The sequence below is a fragment of the Camelus bactrianus genome, chromosome 3, assembly GCF_048773025.1.
Source record: "Camelus bactrianus isolate YW-2024 breed Bactrian camel chromosome 3, ASM4877302v1, whole genome shotgun sequence".
In the NCBI taxonomy this organism is placed as follows: Eukaryota; Metazoa; Chordata; class Mammalia; order Artiodactyla; family Camelidae; genus Camelus; species Camelus bactrianus.
The window spans coordinates 67918771-67939842 of record NC_133541.1 but is presented as its reverse complement, the minus strand read 5'-3'; positions in this window follow the sequence as shown (position 1 = coordinate 67939842).

Genomic DNA, 21072 nt, shown 5'->3' with positions numbered 1-21072 from the left:
CATCTTTAAATAAGATGGTTAAATGTACCTTAAAAAGTGCCTTCTAGATTCTTTTCCTTTCCATTTCAATGGCTGTTACATAAGCCAAATATAATCTGGACTTATATCATCACACGAATCTGTTGATTTCACTAGGTTTGCTCCTCATAATTTGGGGCTTGAGCCAAGGGTACAAATAGAAACCCATATACAACTTGTCTAAATATTTAAAGGTCATAAATCTAACTAGCAAACCATTAAGTAAAATGTGTACTCCTCCTACTTTGAAAAAACACACTTCATAATAATCAGATAAGCCAAGTTCAAATTTAGGATCTTTGGATTCCTTAAACTTTTTCTCTAGAACTGGATAGCACAGGAAGAGCTTGTCCCCACCCCCTGGTCTCTGGCACAGAGCTTCATGACTTACCCTCCTTTTCCTCCTACCATTAGCTCCAATATGCACAATGAGGTACCCTGTGTGGACATTTCAGCCAGCATGTCCCAATTCTGTCTCTTTTGCCCACAGCAAGTTTCTATCCATTGGCTACCACTGGGGCATAGGTATATGCAGCAAGGCAACAGAATCCACCCTTGGGAGGAAAGACATGGGTTAAAGGCTTAACAGTGTGCTTTGGGGCCCTCTGAAGGAAGAATCCCAGTGTTCCAGGGGATACAGACTCTGGGTGGACTCAACCCCTTTCACCATAGAGGGACTACAGGGGGAGAACAGGTCAAATGGGGCCCTCAAAAGCACAGGGACCAGGACAGGTAACTTCTATGACCTGATCTATTAATGACATTGGATTTCCCCCTACACACAATCTGCCACTTTTAATTCACTCTACATGTAAATGTTATACCCATAATTACAATCATTATCAGTTCAGCATCACCTATTCACTTTCTTCTGAATTCTATAATATGACAATAAAAGCATCATAATCTAAATGCTTCTTTTAAACTAGAAACATTAGGGTCATCTTAAACTCTTCTCTTCCCTCATCACCTTTTTTCCCAATCCTCTTTATCCTTTAGCTGAAACACCTCTAGCATCAGTAAGCTATTTTCCATTCAAACTGTCACGGTACTAGATAATCTCATTATTTTTTCTGCATTACAGCTATAGCCTCTTAAATGGTTTTCCTATCCATGCCAAGCCCTAGCTCAATTCATTCCCTACTCTTTTTAAAGCATAATTATAATCAAGTCATTGCTATCTTTAAAAAGCCTTCAGGCCTGCCCCCTGCCAAAAGAATAATGCTAACAAGTTGTTTAGTTAGCATACGCAGTTTTTTCCTTCCAGTGTGGCCCCAACCTCATTAGCAGCCATTCCTCCCTCGGCCCATCTTTGACTACATTGGGCTGCGACTTATTCTCAGAAAAGTGCATGCTTTTTCAGTTCTTATCCTTTGCCTATATTATTTCTTCTGCCTGGTATGCCTTTCCCCAGTTCTGATGCTTATCTTTCTCATCCTCCAAACTCAGTACTTCCACTTCTCTACAGCTCTCTTTGAGTCCCGGACAAAATTAATAATTTAATTCTTTGCTCATCTGTGTCCTGATTGACTTTAATGTCTAACTTTCTTGCAGCACTTACCAAATTGGCAGAATTCATACTAAGTTCAGCTGAATGGCAGAAGAAGAGATTCTTCATTTTACATTAATTTACTCTTAGTTTGGATCTCCTCATATGCACACACTGAGGCAAGGATTTGTATGCAAATTGGTCATTTGAGAAATGCAGGATATACCAATGCAGAGTAGGGAATTGAAACAAAGGAAGGAAAACAACTAACAGAGTTTACATCATGGAGCTAGACAGCGCCCTGGCAACCAGAACTTAGGGCACGTGTCCTCCCAAAGGATGAGGCAGCTGAGGTACATTAATTTCCATCTGTGGTGCCTAAGAGCTACGCCTAGAGCTGTTAATTCCCGTGAACTCCTGACCAGCTCACTGTAGAGGAGTTTTCCCCTTGTGGAGAATTCTCAGGGACAGAAACACAGTCAGTAGAAGTTGGAAGTCAGTTGGAAAGCACTGTGTAAAGCTGCTGTCAAATGCTCAGAAAGCCCAAGTCTAGGAGCCTATTGTCTTTGCAGCATGGTCTGCAATGAGCAGAGAGTGATGACTTATGATTCTTCCTTTACTACCAATCTGTTCCTTAATCTCTAGTTACGCTAACACTGCCTGAAAGCCAGCAGTGCATCAATCACTGTAAAAGTTCTACTTTAATCTTAGTAGCACTAAGATGTAGCCATTGTAGTCATTTTACAAAAGAAACTGATGCTTAGAGAATTAAATTCACAGAATTTAAATGAGAGAATTTGGGTCACAGAGTTAAGGAAATTCAGAAAAGGCATTTGAATCTGGGTAATTTTAAAAGAAAATTCAAATACTTAATAAAAAGATCTTGGAAGAATTAACCTGGCTTTTCCAGCTTTAGTATGTCATCTATTTATATTTAGTTTTAGAGGCAAAATGTTGATTGAAATGGACATATTTTATCATTTCTGTGCCTAATCTTAATAAGAAACTTACATTTAATCCAAATTTGTGAAAGCTAAATAAGAGCTTTAGTTATTTGTAAGTTATTAATGATGAGAATAATTAGCAACACTTACTGTTTCCAACTTATTGTTTCCAAACATTAATGATAAAAGCATTATAGCTCCAAACTAGTAAGCAAAAATACTAAATTTCATTATAAAATACTAGAAACATGTTCTAAATGCCTAAACATACATCATTATTATTGTTACTGAATTTTTAATTCTACAAACTATAACTGGACTTATGATAATATTTTTAAATAAAACATTAAATATAAATAAATATATGCCTTTGTAGAATTTATCTATGAAAATTGTCCAAAAATTTGAAATAGGTTTCTCTTTTTACCTACAATAAAATCTTGGTCATTGTATATTTGAGTGATATTGTTCATTACTCCAAATTTTAAAATTTGCTTCCAACATTTTTGGAAGCAGGTGAAATAAAAAACAGTAAAATAAGAATTCCAATATCTATAGTACAAGCGCAGCTGGTATTCCTGTATTATACTCCCATAAACAGTCCTTACGCCAGCCCAGCGGATCAATCCCACCAAAAGGAAAGGAATTCTTCAAAGTATTTGGATATGGTATTTTGGTCCATTAAGCAAAATGTTCTACAAACATTATCAAGAGCTGATATGTGTTGGGTCAAATGATAAATCATCCCAATGATATGCAAGAACGTTAACTATTTTGCAGAAAGCTCAGTAGAAAACTAGTGTCAATTCAGTTTTGATTTAAAATAATGCAGAGAAGTGAATATTGTATTCTTGAAGATTCCTGAACAACACTTTATATTAAATGATTTTTAAAAATTTTTAAAGAATAATTTAAAATGTAAACAGCAATTCTCTTAGTTCAGCATTTATTCATAGATGTGTGTGCAATTTATACTGAGTGATTCTCGCCTCACCAACCTCTATAAAGTTTTTACCCCTGATTTCTCTTAAAAAAAGAAGACCTTCACTTACTGATGGAGCAAAGATCACCAACAGACTATTGGAAAAAAGCTCTAAATGTTTAGAAACATTTAGAAAAGGTTAACACGTATTATCTTTCAATAGAAGAAAAATTATAATTAGCCATGTTAGTATTTCAGCCTGGGATTTATCCATCAGAGTTCTGGAATGTTTAATGATATATCTTGGAAATAATAAATTATTTTAAAAGAAGGAAAGAAATGGGAGCAGTTAATCATATATTTGCAACTAAATTGTATTTTAAAGACCTTCCCATTTTATAGCCATATAAGCTGTGGCACATTCTAAAGCATCCACAAAATTTCTTCTATCTCATTTGTATTCTGCATTTGTAAATTCTGTCTGAAGTAAAATAAGCAATTGGGTGCAACATTTGCAAACTTTTATAAATACTGTTGTAATTACTCGACACTCCTGAATCCTTCTGTTTGGATTCAAGGCAGTGATGTCAAACATTATGAGAGTGTTTATTTCTTTGGAGTGGGATGGGACACTTATATGGCACATCTGTGTATTTTAGAAGACTGTGCTACATAACTCAAACACACACAGGATTATAGGTAACTTCATTTTTACAACTGATTAACAAATGATAATTGGTTTCAGTAAGTCTGACACTTTACAAAATTACCTTAAATGGAAAAATAATATTTTACAATTCCAAATGGCTTCTGAATTCACTGTATTCCCAATCATGATGACAAAAAAAAAAAAAAAAAAGAAGTGTTAACAATATAGTTCAGTTTTTTAAGAGGGAGAATTCTTAGAAGATCATAAATTAGTATTAATCAGTTTTAGTTCTACCCTTTATTTTACTCACTAATTTGTTCATTTATTCAACAAATGTTTAAGTTTCTTCTGTTGGCAGCCCTTGGACTGGGCACTAAAAACACAAAATACAATGGTAAATAAGTACCTCTCCTTAAGCAATCACCAGTGGGTGAATTTATCCTCATTCCCTTTAAAGGAGGTATCCTAATTTGAAATACAAAAGACAATGTATAGCACAGAGTTTTACAAATAAATCCTCTTTTAACTTTCATAGGATCTTCCTATTAGAATTAAAGTTCATGCCAATGTATAGAACTTTGATTTTATTCCACTTCAGCAGCCTTGGCCCATGTTACCACACCCATAACAGTCCACTTCTGAAATCATAAACTTAATTATCTTTTTGGGGGCCAAATATCTCATTATTTCACTGTCTTACAGTCTTACTTTTCATTTCAAGGATCTTTCCACATTCTCAAAATCCTCTAACCCCTTAAACTCCTCTTTTATTTTTACACTACCATTATGCTTTTTTTCATTTCCTTCCCTAAACAGCCTATAGACCATGACCCATCATTTCCAATTACTACCTTCCACTCTACCCTAAGCTGGAATAAATTCAAAGATTTGTGTTTCTGTTCCCACTTCAGCTCCTGATACTCCAGGACAAAAATCACACAACCCTACTGATTTGTTTCACAATAAAGTCAGGGTCTCCAAAGTCATCTGGGTCATCAATCAGGGATAATAACTGTCCCTCGTCAGACACCTCTCTCACATCCTTCAGATTGAAATATTTATGAAATGTATTTTAGTCTTGTCATGCAAGGTCTTTACCATTTAAAAAAATTTTTTTGAAGTCCCTGAAGCAGAAGTGTCCTTAGCTTTCGAGTCCCCCGAGAGAAATAGTTCCAGGACCTCATGGCAGATACCAAAATCTGCTGCTGCTCAAATCCTCTGTGTACACTGGATGCAGAACCGAAGACACAGAAGGCCAACTATACTTTTTTGTCTTTATCTGTATTTCAACTCATCTTCCTTGCTCAAGACTAAATAAATCCTTACCCTCCTCCTCACAGATTGTGCTTCACTAATTTCATACTCTACCCTCCATCTTCTACTTCTCCCCTCTTTACCTCGTGGGCGAGGATCTACCATCTTACAAAACTTTTCCTTGATATCTAGCTGCCTCCCTTCCCTCTTACTTTCTATAGCCAAGATTCTCAGACCATTCTACTAGTGGCTTTCTTTATTTTTTCCATTCTCAACCAATGACCATTTGCTTCCAGTCCATTTCCAATAGCATTGCTCATTAATGACCTCCTGGTTCTCAAAGTAAATTGGAATGTTTTTGTCTGTAAGTAATTTGACACCTCTGCCATACCTGACATTAGCAACCACTGCCTAAAACTCTCTTCTTCCTTGATTTTCATGAATCCAACGATTTACTGATTTTTCATCCTCCCTTTCAGGCCACTTTTCAGCAGTGTTCTTCTGGGTTTCATCTTCACCTACAGCTCTGAAAGTGTGTGCTCCCTTTGGCTCAGGCCTTCCTACTCTTCTTATGCTAGATATTCCATGTTGTTGATTTCAATCACATGCATGGATATAGCAAGCACATAAATGAAAATGATCCCCAAACTATATAACCATCTTAGATCTCTCTCTATTCATCTTACTGGCAATCGTAAGATTTCTGGGGAATAGGATGAGATGAAGTTCATTTCTTACATTGTAAGTATTTATATCACTTGTATTTTCTATAAGGAACATGTATTCCTTCTATTTTAAATTTTGTGAGCACTTTATATTACAAATGAAATTTTTATGAAAAGCAGAACTTTTTTTGTAAAGAACAAAAGTATTCCATAATGGAATGTCACCATAACATTATGAGTATAATGAGAATCTCATCTTAAACAAGCAATTAAACTCCCTTAGAGAAGGTCCAGGATGAACCTAATATATATACGTCAAATTCTGTGAGAATGCCATAGGTTACAAATGGATTTATTAAATTTCTGAAGAGGCTGTTTCTTTTGACCTATTGATCACATACATTAATACTCAAACAATACCTCAAACTAATTTATTATATTTTTTTTTGGTTGATTTAAAAACTGTTAGTAAAAGGCCTCCTGAGAGAGTTTTCTTCCCAGCAATTTCCAAAGAACTTATTTTTAAAATCCAAACAGTGGTTTAGGATTCCAAATCAGTAACAATGTGTGTTTAGACTGAAAAATTAAAATACATTTCAAACTAAATATTTTGAAATCAGTTTCTTTTATGTTTACTCATCAATTCTTCAGTTCCGGGTTCTATGTTTTCCTTGAACCAGTTGACAGTTTTGCTTTTGGTATTAAATAACATAGGATTAGTCTGCCTAAGGGACCATCTGTTCTATGCCCTGTCATGACAATTCTGAGGCCTTCAGAATTGCATCCTGTGGTTTCTCATTAAGAGGAGAAGAAGGGCATTCTGTATCAGGAGCCTAAGCCTCAGAAATGTCCATTCCAAATGAATCAACATACAGCTGTGACATGTGTCAAGCAAGACAGGATGTTTTTGTTTCATTATATGTGAGCATTACTTGAGGTTTTAGCAGATGGGAATGTAAGCATGTTGTTTGTTTTTCTTTCATTAGGCTGTGCTTTACAATGCAGATATATTATTAAATGACTCAATGGGTTTTCTCTATTTTATTTTATGAGTTACTAATGATATTCCTGATCAAGCTATAAGTAAAAACAAAGTCCTATTTATTGAATATTAACTAGTTTCAAACAATCAGCAATATTTCTATCTTTTTTAAAGTTACAAGAGAGAAAGACTGCTTCTACTTCAACTTTAAAAATCCCTTAACAGAGTTTCAAGCTCAAGATACTATGATAAATACATACAATGAGAGTGCTAAAAAAAAAGTAAACAAATTCATGTTAATTCAGTAAGGGAAGGTTAAGGAAACTTTTCCAACAGTCAGAAGTTTTGTACTAAATTGGAAAATAACTTTGTGACATGTATAGCAGAAAGGAATGTGCTGAAAGCTATTCCTGGATCTACCCTAGAATTCCTTCTTTAAGAAAAATCATACGAAGTTAGTTTAAATTCAAGGACATATTTTGTTTTTATATTTTTACTTATATGTAATTATTTCATTGTTTCAAAATATAAACCAACTAGTAGTATTTAATTTATGATTCTTAAATAACCGTGGCGTATAGGACACAACTCACAGGCCATGAGCCATGAGGGTGTGGAAAGATAACTAGGGTCTAAAAGCCTCACAGAGGATACAGCCAAGAATCAGGAATCAACTTCTGAGATGCAAAAGAAGATCCAACATGAAATTGATGGATATTGTAAACCTCAGAAATAATAAACTTTGATTTCCTGAAAACATGTTTACAAATGAGACCACAGGAACCCCAGACCTCCAGCAAGCAGTTCAAGATACCTCCAGGAGTCAGTCACCATAACAAATATACCTCTCAACTCCACTGTAAGTCAAGTGACTAATGTAAAGAGAGAATAAAGCAGTTTCCAATTTTACTATAATGAATGTGTCTGAGATAATCATCTTGTTAAAATAGAAAAACTATAGAATCTAGAAAAAACAACATGGGTAAAGAAGAAAAGTCTGTGTCTATCATGGCCCATCTATGCACGGGATACAGACCTTGCTTCTGGCAGAAAAACTGTTCAGCCAGTAGACAACTACATTCCATCAATATATTCAGAGTAAATAATTTCTTCAAGCTTGCCCTTAGACTTAATGCAATATTCCCCCAAGCCATTACAAATTCTTTGCTCCTATTTTGTAGAGCATCCTACTGGTTACTAATTTTGTTTTCCAATTTTCTTCACATCTAGAAGGTGATGCCCCAGATATAGGACACATGTATATCTTCATAACAAATTAATAAGCTAGCCCTGAAACTTATAAAACCTTCTCTGGTGAGTTTAGGTAGCATGAATTGTGTAATTCAATCATGCCCATGGTAAAACAAATAACAACAATATTGTCTGAACTTGAAATCTCACATCATGAAAGGTAGCCCAAAAGGTTCTGCCTCCACCCCAGGAGCTATGTGTACGTATAATTTCCTAATGCCATTGTGCATTCAACAAAAGTCATCAAGGCAGAGGTCATCTCCTAGGGAGCTTAAAATCTAGCAGAACAGTTATTCTAACAGAATGATCAGGTTATCACAGATATTCAAGCACCACGAATACACCAATGAGAAGAAGACACATTTTACCGAAGGACTAAGAGAAGTTTTATAGATGAATCAGTCAATAATGTGTCATTGTTTCCTAGATGGTTATTTAGGAGAAAAGATGTATTTAACTGTGATTGTTGACATGGAAATTTTTCCTAACCAAATTCTAGTGTTGAAATATTTCTAGAGACCATGTAGCCCAACCTCCCACTATTTTGCAACTGAAGGTATACTGAGGCTAAGAGCATTTAAATGGCCTACATGTTTATGCATTCAGCTTTTTCAAGAACTAGAAATAAAACCCAGCTCTCCTGAAAATATTATGTTCTTTCCACGCTTGTAGTTTGATAATAAGCTAGCTGCTATTTTATGAACAATACAACTGCTTGACCAAAACTTGGCAAAACTCAGCAACTGTCTATTCCTCCTTCTGTAGATCTCATCTTGAAGGAAACTACCATCCACCTAACTAAATTTCTGTAAGTCATTCCAAGATCCTTTTCTCATAAGTCCACTTGGTCACCATGACCTGTTAGTTGAACTTTCAATTAAGTTTCAAATCTGTCCCTTCCTGCTGTTGATCCAGTGGGGCAGTTATCACACCCAATTTTGATTACTATAATAATTTTCTTACCTTATCTGTCTCATCTAACACAGAACTTGCTCTAGAATGACCTTTTAAGACTACAATTCTGATCATCATCTGCCAGTTTAAAGTCCTCCAATGTCTGACCATTGCATTAACGACAAGAATCCAAGAGTACCAGATATTATGTAATCTGACCCTTGATCATATCTGCCACTGTAATCCCACTGGCGCTCTGAAAGTAGTTTTCAGAACATGACATGATTTTTGCCTCGATGCATGTTGTCATCTCTTCTTAAAATACCCTCTTCCTCCTTATCATGTAACTAACTTATTCTCACCATTCAAGATAACTCTCAAGTGAAGCTTTCTCTGGAGAATCTTTGCTGGCAATCCTCCAACACCTGGAGGTGTTAGGTGCTTCACTTTTAAGTTCCCAGAGTACTTCGGCCACAAATCAATCATAGCATTTATCCAACTGCAATATAACTGTAAATTTACATGTTCATCTCTTTCACTAACCTTGAACTTCTTAAAGGTAGGGATTCACTTTCATTTCTGTACCACTATAACCTAGTACAATATCTAAAACATAATATGTACACAATAATTACTTGTTGAATAAATGAAGGAATTGTTAAAAATGAGTAAGTAAAAGAATGAATAAGTACCTGAATGTCTATTATGCAAATAAAACAGAAACTCATGTATAAAAATAAAACTATTATATGGACAGGTACCAGTGGAATTATCTTGTTACACAAGCCCAGTAGATAGAAGAAGTATGTGAAGTTTTGAATCTATGCATTACCCACTGTAAAACAGAAATATATTTATGAATGAGAATTTTTTGGTAGGAATATGTTCTGTAGTAGAACGTCACCTGCAATTTAACTGCTTTGATCTTTAAGCTGAAAGGTGTTTTGAGGGTGCTGGAGTCCTCAAAATTGTTCAGCTTTTAAACTCCTGGCCATGAGATCCCACTTCTATTTTTTTGATCAGCTAATGAGATACCCACTAGAGACAGACTTCTCACAAACAGACAATGTGAGAGTCTGTCTTCTGTGATTGCGGCTGTAAGCTATTATCAGTGCAAGCACTGTAAAACTTGTGTGCAGAGGTATGAATTAAATAATTCTAAATAACATTGAGAGTACAAATGCAATGGATAAGAGCATTAACTGAAAAAAAAAAAAAAAGTGTCCCTTACCACTTCAACCTCTAGCTAAATGCCACAGCAAGTCTTCCTCTGATCTTTGCTGTGACCTTTTCAAGTACTAATTATTTTTTAAATGTTCTATGAATACAAATACATGTTTTTCACTGCCCTTCTTATGATGCATTATAAGGTATTAGCAAAACAAAATAAAGATGATTTTGAAGGTTTAATTGCACAGCTTTTGCATATACTTTCTTTTTGCAAGATCTTCTCAGCAGGTGTACTATAAGATGAAATGGTTTTTCATGAATAATTCATTATTTTAAAAAAAGAATTTCTGCTAAGATACAATTTGCAATAATGTTTTTCGAGACAGATCAGTGAAAATTTGAAGCTGTCATTGTCAATTTGTTTTAGTTCAGATTTAGAAGGTCACCCACTTGACACAATGGAAATTAGAAATGCCCTTTTCTTTTTTCATGTCAATATGTTATGCTCCATATTTTCTATCTAAAATATTTTTAAAATCTGAAGACTAAGAAATTTTATGCTACTCAATAAAAACTACTTAGAAAAATTCAATTTATTTTATAAAAATTCCCAACAAACTAATTTTAATAGAATCATCTCAGAATCCCCTACTATAAAATATCTGAGAAAATTTATATAAAAACGTCATTTTACTCTGCCATGAACCTGTAAGTCAGTGATTCAAATCATGCCCCTGTATAGACGATCATTAAAAATGTCATTTTTTTTCCTCTCAGAGAAAGAGAAAAGCCTCCCAGATGGGCTTTTTGCTTACATTATACCATTTTATAACCAAGATTACTGTGTAAGGGAGGCAGGTAGATAACAACTTCATGTTTAAGATTTAAAAAACCCTAACAGAATGAAAGGCTTAAAATCATAAAACTGAGCTAAGAAACAAAATCTAGATTCAAGAATAAAACACCATTATTAATAGCTACAATTGCCCAGGATACTAGAATTACTATTCCCAAGGAGATTTTTTTTTCTTCATATAAAGTACGCTTGAATTACAAGTAACAGATATCATGCTATATACCATATGCAATAAGAAATATAGTCTATTAAATTTTAGATTTAGAGGCAAAATAAATCAAAATATAGGATATATATAATGGATAAATATATTCTGAATTATTTATCTCTTAAAAATAAAACTTGGATAGACTATATTCTTTACTGCATATAGCATGGAATCTGCCACCTGTAACTCAAGTGTGCTTTGTATAAAGAAAAAACGCTAAAAAAATAAAATCTTGATAGACTGTATTTATCTAGCAACATTACACTATATTCTTTATCTAATACAATGATTTTTTCTTAAAGAATACTTATAAATTACCTTTTATCTCCACCATTACTTAAAAATATTTTAAAAATCTAAGCCCTACTGGTTTTCAGCTAAGCATAACAGTTAGTACAGACTAAAAATCCAAAAATGTGAAGAGTCCTTTCTGGGTTATCAACAGAGAGAAAGAACTTATCTTGAATTTTCTCAGAATAATAATAATAATAATAATAATAATAATAATAATAATAATAATAATAATAATAATAACCCTAAGTAATGTGTTAAAACAGGCAGGTTGAGATCATAATGTTCACTACAACCTTATTACCTAATTGGCTTTATCAAGGCCAAGTTATACAAAGTCCTGATAACTCAGAAATATTTTTACAAGCCCTGCTGTTCCAAGGATTGAGAGGTTGCAGTGGTTGCTGACCCTAGTACCAGTGGAAGCAGCAGGAATTGGACTTAGAAGCTTTAACCCAAGTTGTGAATTAGTTTTCTGTTATCAGTAACCTCAAATCATGGCAATTATCTATCTTCTCAAGGAAGCATTTCTTCCTTCTTAGCTGCCTTCAGTCACAGGTTCTCCATTTGAACACTTTCCTTCTTCATTCACTTTTTCTACAGCCTCAGAAAGAGACGATGCTTTTCTATCACTGGCTCCCTATCTCCCTGTCCCACTTCTGAGGCACCATAAAGCGTGCCATAAATAAACCATGATTTGGAAGCAGGATCTAGAACTGTCCCCTTTGTTTTCTAACAACTTCTACTTCTGCTCTAGCATATATTCTCCTGTGTTTAATTCTTAATAAACATGCAAGAAAACAAAATCAATGACTCAACACAAACTATCTGCTGGATCCACAACTTCCTTCATTCACTTTTCTTTTTACCCTTCCTGTATTCTGGCTTATTAAAAATCTTTAAAACTGAGCAAGAGACTTAAAACTCAACAATAAGAAAACAAACAACCCAATTAAGAACTAGGTGAGAGTATGAACAGACACTTCACCAAAAAGATATACAGATGGCAAACAAGGATATGTGAAGATGTTCAATACCATTTGTCATTAGAGAACTGCAAACTAAAACAACAATGAAATACCACTATACCCTATTAGAAGCTAAAATTTTAAAAATTGACAATACTAATTGCCGTCAATGATGCAGAACAACAAGAACTTTCATTTGTTTTTGGTGGGAATGCAAAATGGTACAGCCTCTTTGGAAGATAGTTTGGCAGTTTCTTACAAAGGTCAACATAGAAACTCAATAAAAAATAAACAACAACAAAAACCTAAACAATCCAATTAAAAAATGGGCAGAGAATCCGAATAGATGTTTTTCCAAAAACATACAGATGGTCAACAGGTACATGAAAATGTGCTCAACATTGCTAATCATCAGAAATGGAAATCAAAACCACAATGAGATGTCACTTCACACCTGTTAGAATGTGTATCACCAAAAAGACAAGAAATAACAAGTGCTGATAAGGATGTAGAGAAAAGGAAACCCTTGTCCACTATAAGTGGGAATGTAAATTGGTGCGGCCACTATGGAAAATAGTATGGAGATTTCTCAAAAAATTAGAAATAGAACTACCACTTCTGGGTATTTCTCTGAAGAAAATAAGAGCACTAACTCAAAAAGACATATTCACTCCCATGTTCATTACTTACAATAGTCAAGATATGGAAGCAACATAAGTGTGTATTGGTGGATGATTGGATAAAAAACTGTGATACACACACACATACACACATGCATGCATGATGGAATATTATCCATCCATGAAAAAGAAAGAAATCTTGCCATTTGTGACAACATGGGTGGACCTTGAGAACATATGCTAAAGGAAATAAGTCAGAGAAAGACAAATACCATATGATCTCACTTACATGTGGAATCTAAAAACAAACAAACAAACAAACAAAAGTGCTCACAGATGCAGAGAACAGATTAACGGTTGCCAGAGGAGGGGAAACTAGAGGGCAGGAAATTGAGTGAAGGGCATTAAAAAGCACAAACTTTCAGCTATAAAATAGGTAAGCTATGAGAATGTAAGGTACAGCATGGTGACTATAGTTAATAATACTGTATTTTTGTGTATTTGAAAGTTGCTAGGAGAATAAATATTAAAAGTTTTCACCAGAAGAAAAAAATTTTGTAACTATATATGGTGATACATGTTGAACTAGACTTACTGTGGTGATCGTTTCACAATACATACAAATATCAAATCATTATGTTTTACATGGTATGTTGCATATTGTATAAAACAAATATAATGTTACATGTCAATTACATCAAATTACTTTAAAAGCTAAACATAATATTACCATATAATCCAGCAATTATACCCCTAGGTATTTACCCAACTGATTTGAAAACACGTTCATGCAAAAATGTGCACAGAAAAGTTTATATCAGTTTAATTAATAATCACTAAAAATTGTAAGCAATCAAGATGTTTTTCAATAAGTGAATATTTGTAAAAAGTCCTGGTACATATATATAATGGAATATTATTGAATGATTTAAAGAGAGACAAGCGATTAAGCCATGAGAAGTCATGGATGAAACTTAAAAGTGTACTGCTGTTTGAAAGAAGCCATTCTGAAAAGACTATATACATTATGTTTCTATTTATATAACATAGAATCTAGAAAAGACAAAACTACAGAGATGATGACCACTTCAGTGGTTCCCAGAGGTACAAGTGGATAAAGAAGGTTAAATAGGTGAAACTATTCTGTATGATATTGTAATGGTGGATATAAGACACTAAACATTTGTTAAACCCACTTAAATGATTCAACCGAAAAAGTGAACCTTGACAAAAGAACCTAACTACATTACAAATGCGTGAAACAACTTCACTAAAGGGGGTGGGTGGAAAGGTGCTGACCTAAGTAACTTTGGAAATCAGTGAAGTCTGTAAAATCAAAAGCAAAAGAAACTGTATGTAAATATTTGTGCTGTAGTTGATAAAGTGAAATCCCAAGAGGGTATAGGATAACAATTCTATTACTGCCATGCACGTGTACCAAAATAGAACAATTAAGTAAATAGATGGCGAATGGCAGAAACCAGGTTTCTCACTGTGGTAGGTTACAGATAAGCAAGAGGAGGAGTCCAGAATACAATGTGGTAATGGGTTTTAGTCTGAGACATCAGCATCAACTGGTGTTTAGTTTAGTATAGATGTAGACAGTTGCACAAAGAAATCTTCTATAGATATGTGTACATACCAGTGAGTATACGCACAAACATATCCTTGCTCTATCAGCTGAGATGGCTTAGAAGCAATGATACCCCAGCCACAATGGTACCCCAACCCCAGATATGGGTTTATAGTACCATTCCCCAATAAAAAGAACCAGGACTCTTGGAAGTAATGGCTGATTCTAGGGCTGGGAAATGAACCATACAAAATGAGCTTGTAGCTTTTGTAGTGCCAGAAAGTATGGAAGTGCACTCACACACATATGCACACAGTGACGCAGCTCTGTAAAAGGGACGTAGGAGTCAACTTCAAGAGCTCCCAATGGCCAAAGCTGGAACAACGTGGGCAACAAACTAAAGTACTATTGCATTATAACCAAAGCACAAAATAAATATTCATTATTTCATAACTGGTCTAAGTAAATAACTGAATAAATATATAAATGGGGAAGAACAGACAAATCACCCATGCAGAAGTCCAAATAATTTATGCAGACACCATACCCTCCAGGAGGTGAAGCACAACTTCCCGCTCAAGTGTGGACTGCACATAGTGACCTCCTACCAAGAAATACAGGCTGGAAAGAGTAACTTTACAATGGAGAAACCTGACAAACTACTACCTCAACTGGAGATCAAGGTCCATATCGACAGTGGACATGTTGTTAGTATGTCATGTAGACAATATGTACCTGACTAAGATTTGATGAAAATGGCATTTTATCTGTGATCTTGCTGCCAAAAATACATAATCCAATCATAAAAAATATATTACAAATCCCAGCTAATGGACATTCCACAAAATATTTGATCAATATTTTTCAAAATAAAGTCTTTAAAAATAAGGAATGTCTTGGAAACTGTCAGGGCCAAAAGGAGACTAAGGAGATATAACTAATGTAATGGTATCCTGAATGAGATATAAAACAAAAAAGAAAAGGAAACAAAGAAACAAAAAGAAACCAAAGGAAATACAAGTAAAGTTTGCACTTTGCTTAATAATATGTCAATATTCATTCATTATATCAAATGTACCATACTGATGTAAAATGTTAATAATGAGAGAAACGAAGTTTAAACAGATATGTGGTAACTCTGTAATAATTTTACAAGCTTTCTATAAATTTAAAGCTGTTCTAAAATTAAAAACTAAAAAACAGCTAACTTCAGGGGATGATAAGGAAGCAATTCATTATCGTGAAAATTGTTAAACTAAAGGAAAGAATCACACATTTATCCTGTCATTCATAAAAAAAAAAATGCATCCTGAGTAATTTTGATGGTTTTGTAATATGTCAAATTGTCTAGGCTGAATTACATTTCCAGAGCTCCCCTCCTTGTATGTTTCTGAGTAAGGTGATCAACACAGGAGTACAAGGCCTATGAAGGATGAGGCCTTTGTGGCCTCAAGCACACATGGAAGGTGAAGCCAGTATCCCTCAAGTCAGGTTGTTTGAAAATGTAGCTCAAAACAAGTGGTAAATTCCATCTTTCAATACGTATTAGCATAAGACCAATATATAACAAAATTGTTACCATCAGGGAAACTTGAAAAGAATTTTCAAGAGAGAATAGGCAAGACAGAAGTCACAGCCTGCTGTAAACTAACCTAGGAAATGACATCCTATCACTTTTGCCAAATTCTTTTCTTCATGAGAGAGTCCCTGGATCCAGCATACACTCAAAAGGAAGGGGTTATGCAAGCATATGAATAGTAGGAGACAGAGATCATTGGGAGCCATTTTAGGAGCTGCCTACCAGACCTTGCCTTCTTGCCCCTAGTGATTCACACCCTTTCACATGCAAAACACACTCATCCCCACCCAAAGCCCACCAAATTCTCTTCCCATCACAGAATCAGCTCAAAGTCCAGAATCTCATCATCTAAATCATATTCCTGTATATATGGGCTTCCTCAGGTACAATGACTATTTTTTTTCTTTTAATAATTAAAGATGCTTAATTTCCAAATCTAAAACTTGAAATAAAATTGTTAACTTCAAGGTGAACACCTCCCTTCTGTCATTTGCAAATCTTGCATCATTTATCATACACACACACACACACACACACACATATATATATATGCATATATGTATTTCAAAGTGGATATTTAAGAAGTGTTAAAGAGAAGGATACATTTTAGGAGAGTTTTATTAAAAATCATCAAGATCACTGATCAATTTTGACAAATACCTTTATTAAATATTAATTTGAGTCTAGAAGACTGACGTTTCCTCAGGTTAGCTAGTAGATCACAACTCAGATAATGGATTAATCTAATTCTTCTCTGTTCTAATTTTGTGTGTAAAAGTGCTTTTCAACTAATATCAAGGAATTTAAAAAGAGAAATTTTATCATTTTCCTAATGTAATTGAAACTTTTTAACTCACAAATGACAAAAGCTCACCTCGAACTAGTATAAGCCAAAAAGCAATAAGGAGTTTATTGGTTCCTGTAACTGGGAAATGCAAATGTGGAGCTGGATTCAGATGCAAATGGAACCTCAAATGATGCTATTAGACCCTGCAGCTTCCACCTCTCTCCAGATCTCAGAACCACTTCGCTGAGAATGTTACTAAACTCTCCTCCACAGGCACATATCAACCCGTCGAATAACCACAGAGTACAGAGAGAGAACTCTTCTCCTTTTGAAACTCAGTGTATAAAATTCCAGACAATTGGATTGGTCCCCTCTGGGTCCCATGCCTATTGCCGGGCTGATCCTCCATCAAGAGGCAGAGTACTGTCAGTGCAAACTCACCAGAATGAGAGTTTTCTAGCCACATCTAAAAGGCACACAGAAACTAACATTTAGATTCAGGTCACTTTACCTGAGCCAAGTTCTCTTGCTCTTGAAAATTAACAATCTTTATAGTCATTCATATTTATTATATATTTAAACTTTAAATACATTTGTATTCAATGTTTCACACCTTGATTAGAAGAAGAATACATGTATTTGTTTTTCAACTGAGCAAAGCTTTACATTATATTAGTCTGAGTATCTTAGTACTCAATATATTCATAGTAGAATAGTTTTTAGGTATAACTCAAATTTAAAAGTTCTCCAATATAACTCCTCCAGTAAAAATACGGTATATGCAAACAAAGCATCTTTTACAAAGTAATCTCTCTCCTATAAGAAGGTGATACTATTGACATGTTATTTGTTTTGGATTATATTTTTAACTTTTTAATTTTAAAATAAAACACAGATATAAAAAATAGAGAACAAATCAATAACTTAATGAGTTATTTCAAGGTGAACTCACTTATAACCACTACCTAGATCATAAAATAGAATTTTGCAAGCCACCCAGAAGCCCTTCCATGTAACCCATCACAACAAGTTCCCCACTTCCCCAGATTTAACCACTAACCTGATGATTATAACAACTTCCTTCTGTTTCATTATAGTTTTATCACATAAGTACTGTTAAATTAGTTAAACAAGAAAACCATTATGACTCTAATGCCGTAGCCTACATAAGTAACCAAACCAAAATGTAAGCCTGTAGAAGTCCTCAATTTACGAAAGTGAAACCTAAGGACAACCAATCACAAAAAGCCAGCCAGGGTTTAAGCCATAGCCAATCAAAAATTTCTTTACTCTTTTTTCACGTTTTCTCTATAGAAGTCTCTCCTCTGATGCCATTTGTGGAGTGCTACCACTTCCAGTTTGATGGTCTGATTTGAATGGATTTTTGCTTAGTAAATTCTTAAAATTTCTAATATGCCTCAGTTTATCTTTTAAAATTATGCATCCCTGGACACCATAGTTTAATCTTGGCCCCATTTAAAAACTTTACTGTGTCTTTTAAATCTCTTTTAATCTATAGGTTCCTCCTTTATCTCTTTCTTCTCTTTATAACATAATCTGTTAAAGAATTTGTAGAATATCCAGGTAGGTTCCCTTAGCAGTTTAGTTCTTTCCAGACTATTCCATTAGCTCTCCCAATGATCCTGTGAGGCTGCTAATAACCCTAAATAAATCCTTTTCTGTTTAAACTAACAAGAGTGAGTCTAAGCACCTGCAACTAAGAACCCTGATTACAAAAAGAGAATAACTTTTTTATTACAAAGTTAATTTCACATGTGTATGTTTATACATATATAAGGTGGAATGTAGCATGAAGACAATAGCTATCTATGAGAGAATGCTTATTGAAATCTGTATTACCTTAGGTGAAAAACAAATCTATAACATGAGCAATAGTGTTATAGCTTAGTTTCTTAAAGTCATATAGACATTAAAGTGGCAAATCTTTCCAAATGTGTTTATCACTTCTTAGAGATTCATATGGAGATTTCTATCAACAGGTTTATAGTAGGTAAAGACATGTGTTGATATAGATAAAATCTCCATGCAGAGAAGCATGTAATGAGAGATTTGTGGCAAATTTTAGGTTTGTAATATTTCCAACCAAACCCAAATTAGCTGTATAATTTGAACACAAAATATTTCTCCTTTAATAAGCATAAACAATGTATATGATAATTCTAAAATATATAGAGGTAATCATTCATTTATCTTTATATTCGGGTTTAATTGACATATAATTTAAGTAAGACCGAAGACATGGACAACATCCTTAACAAAAAGCGAAGTCTGTAAGTGTGAAGTGACTTTAAGTGCAATCACTATTAGACTTAATATACATGAAGATGCAGAGGTATTACCTGAAGGGAGCCAGGAAATAGCAAGTAAGATTATTGACAAACAGAACATCATCATTCTATACCAATACCTCTACTGATTATCTTATTCGATAGAGACAGAAGGAAAAACTGAGGAAAAGTTTAGATGATAATTTAATAAACTTACCACATATTTTATATGTTTTCCAGGAAAAGGTCCAGAAGCATAATTACCACTTTAGCAAGATGTATCGTTGGCATCACCCAGAGTGGTTGAAAGCTCTTCAACAGCAGCACCTAATAAAAAGATAAGAAACTAGTGCCAAGATATATAATGTAGAATAGGAAAGTGTAGGTCATAAAATGATGACAGAAACACTGACAGAGATAGTGCTAAAAATCTACACATTACATACATTGTAAGGTAATATAAAGAGTGACCTATTCCAAAATATGTAGCTGAGAATGAATCGCTCTTTTTATTTCAAACATTTCTTAATTCAGCTATGGTTTACTTAATACCAGATTCATTTACACTCCAACACGTATCTGTAGAACACTAAAAGACAACAGCCTACAGCAGGAATGGCAAGAGTGGCAGGCACTGTGCTATCTGCCCCCATCACATGTTTATATCAGATATTCCTAACTGGTCACAGCACTCTTTCTTGAGCACCTGGGCAAAGATTCAGCACTCCTCAACTCAGTACTCCAGGCATCTACTACTAATTGAACAAACATCTGTAATCCTTGAGATGAAATCTATTTGCCCTCCCTGGAATAAACAGACAAGGGGATAACCTCGTATTACTTGGCAAAGGTAAGACAAAACGTAGCCAGTAATAAGCAGTAAGATCATGCATCAATGATAATTTCCACACGGAATAAAGCTTCATAATGGGAAAAGTTATTAACTTAAATTTGAAAAGTCACTTCTTCATGTGGTATGATAGTCAAATGATTTAAATCATTTGCTTTTTAAATCATATTGTCTAATCCTCTGAACTACATAGAGTGTTTATGTTCATTCTCATAAAAGTCATATTTCATAAAAAGTAAGCTACTGTGACCATCCTTAACAATGCATGTTTTTGAAGGAAGCACATGTGTGAAATAGACTAACCATGATGTATCAAACTTCAATATATAAAAGTATATTTCTTTGAAAATGTAAATTCAATTTTAAAAAATTATTGAGCTTCTACTATTATCAACACAGTAGATCACTGCGTAGTGATTCAGAATATGTGCTCTGGAATCTTAGTGCTTGTGGTCAGTTCCTGGCCCTACCACCTTGTGGCCCTGGGGCAAGTAACTTCTCTAAGTCTGAGTTTCTTCATCAATAAAATTGGGTAAAAATATTACTTATATCACTATAATTTGTAGAAACTAAAGAAATACTATACCACAGCACATACTATAGCATCTATCTCAGAAAACACTTAAGATTTTCAGATATCATTATTATTGTTTTTGTTTATACAAATATCAATGTGACTCATTTATTATTCTCAATTCCTGCTTCAGGAATCTGGGAGCATGGAATAAGACAAAATGTGGAGAATGCAAGATGGGAGGAATAAATAGAATATATATCACACAATAATACTGCTATAATATATAACAGAATATTG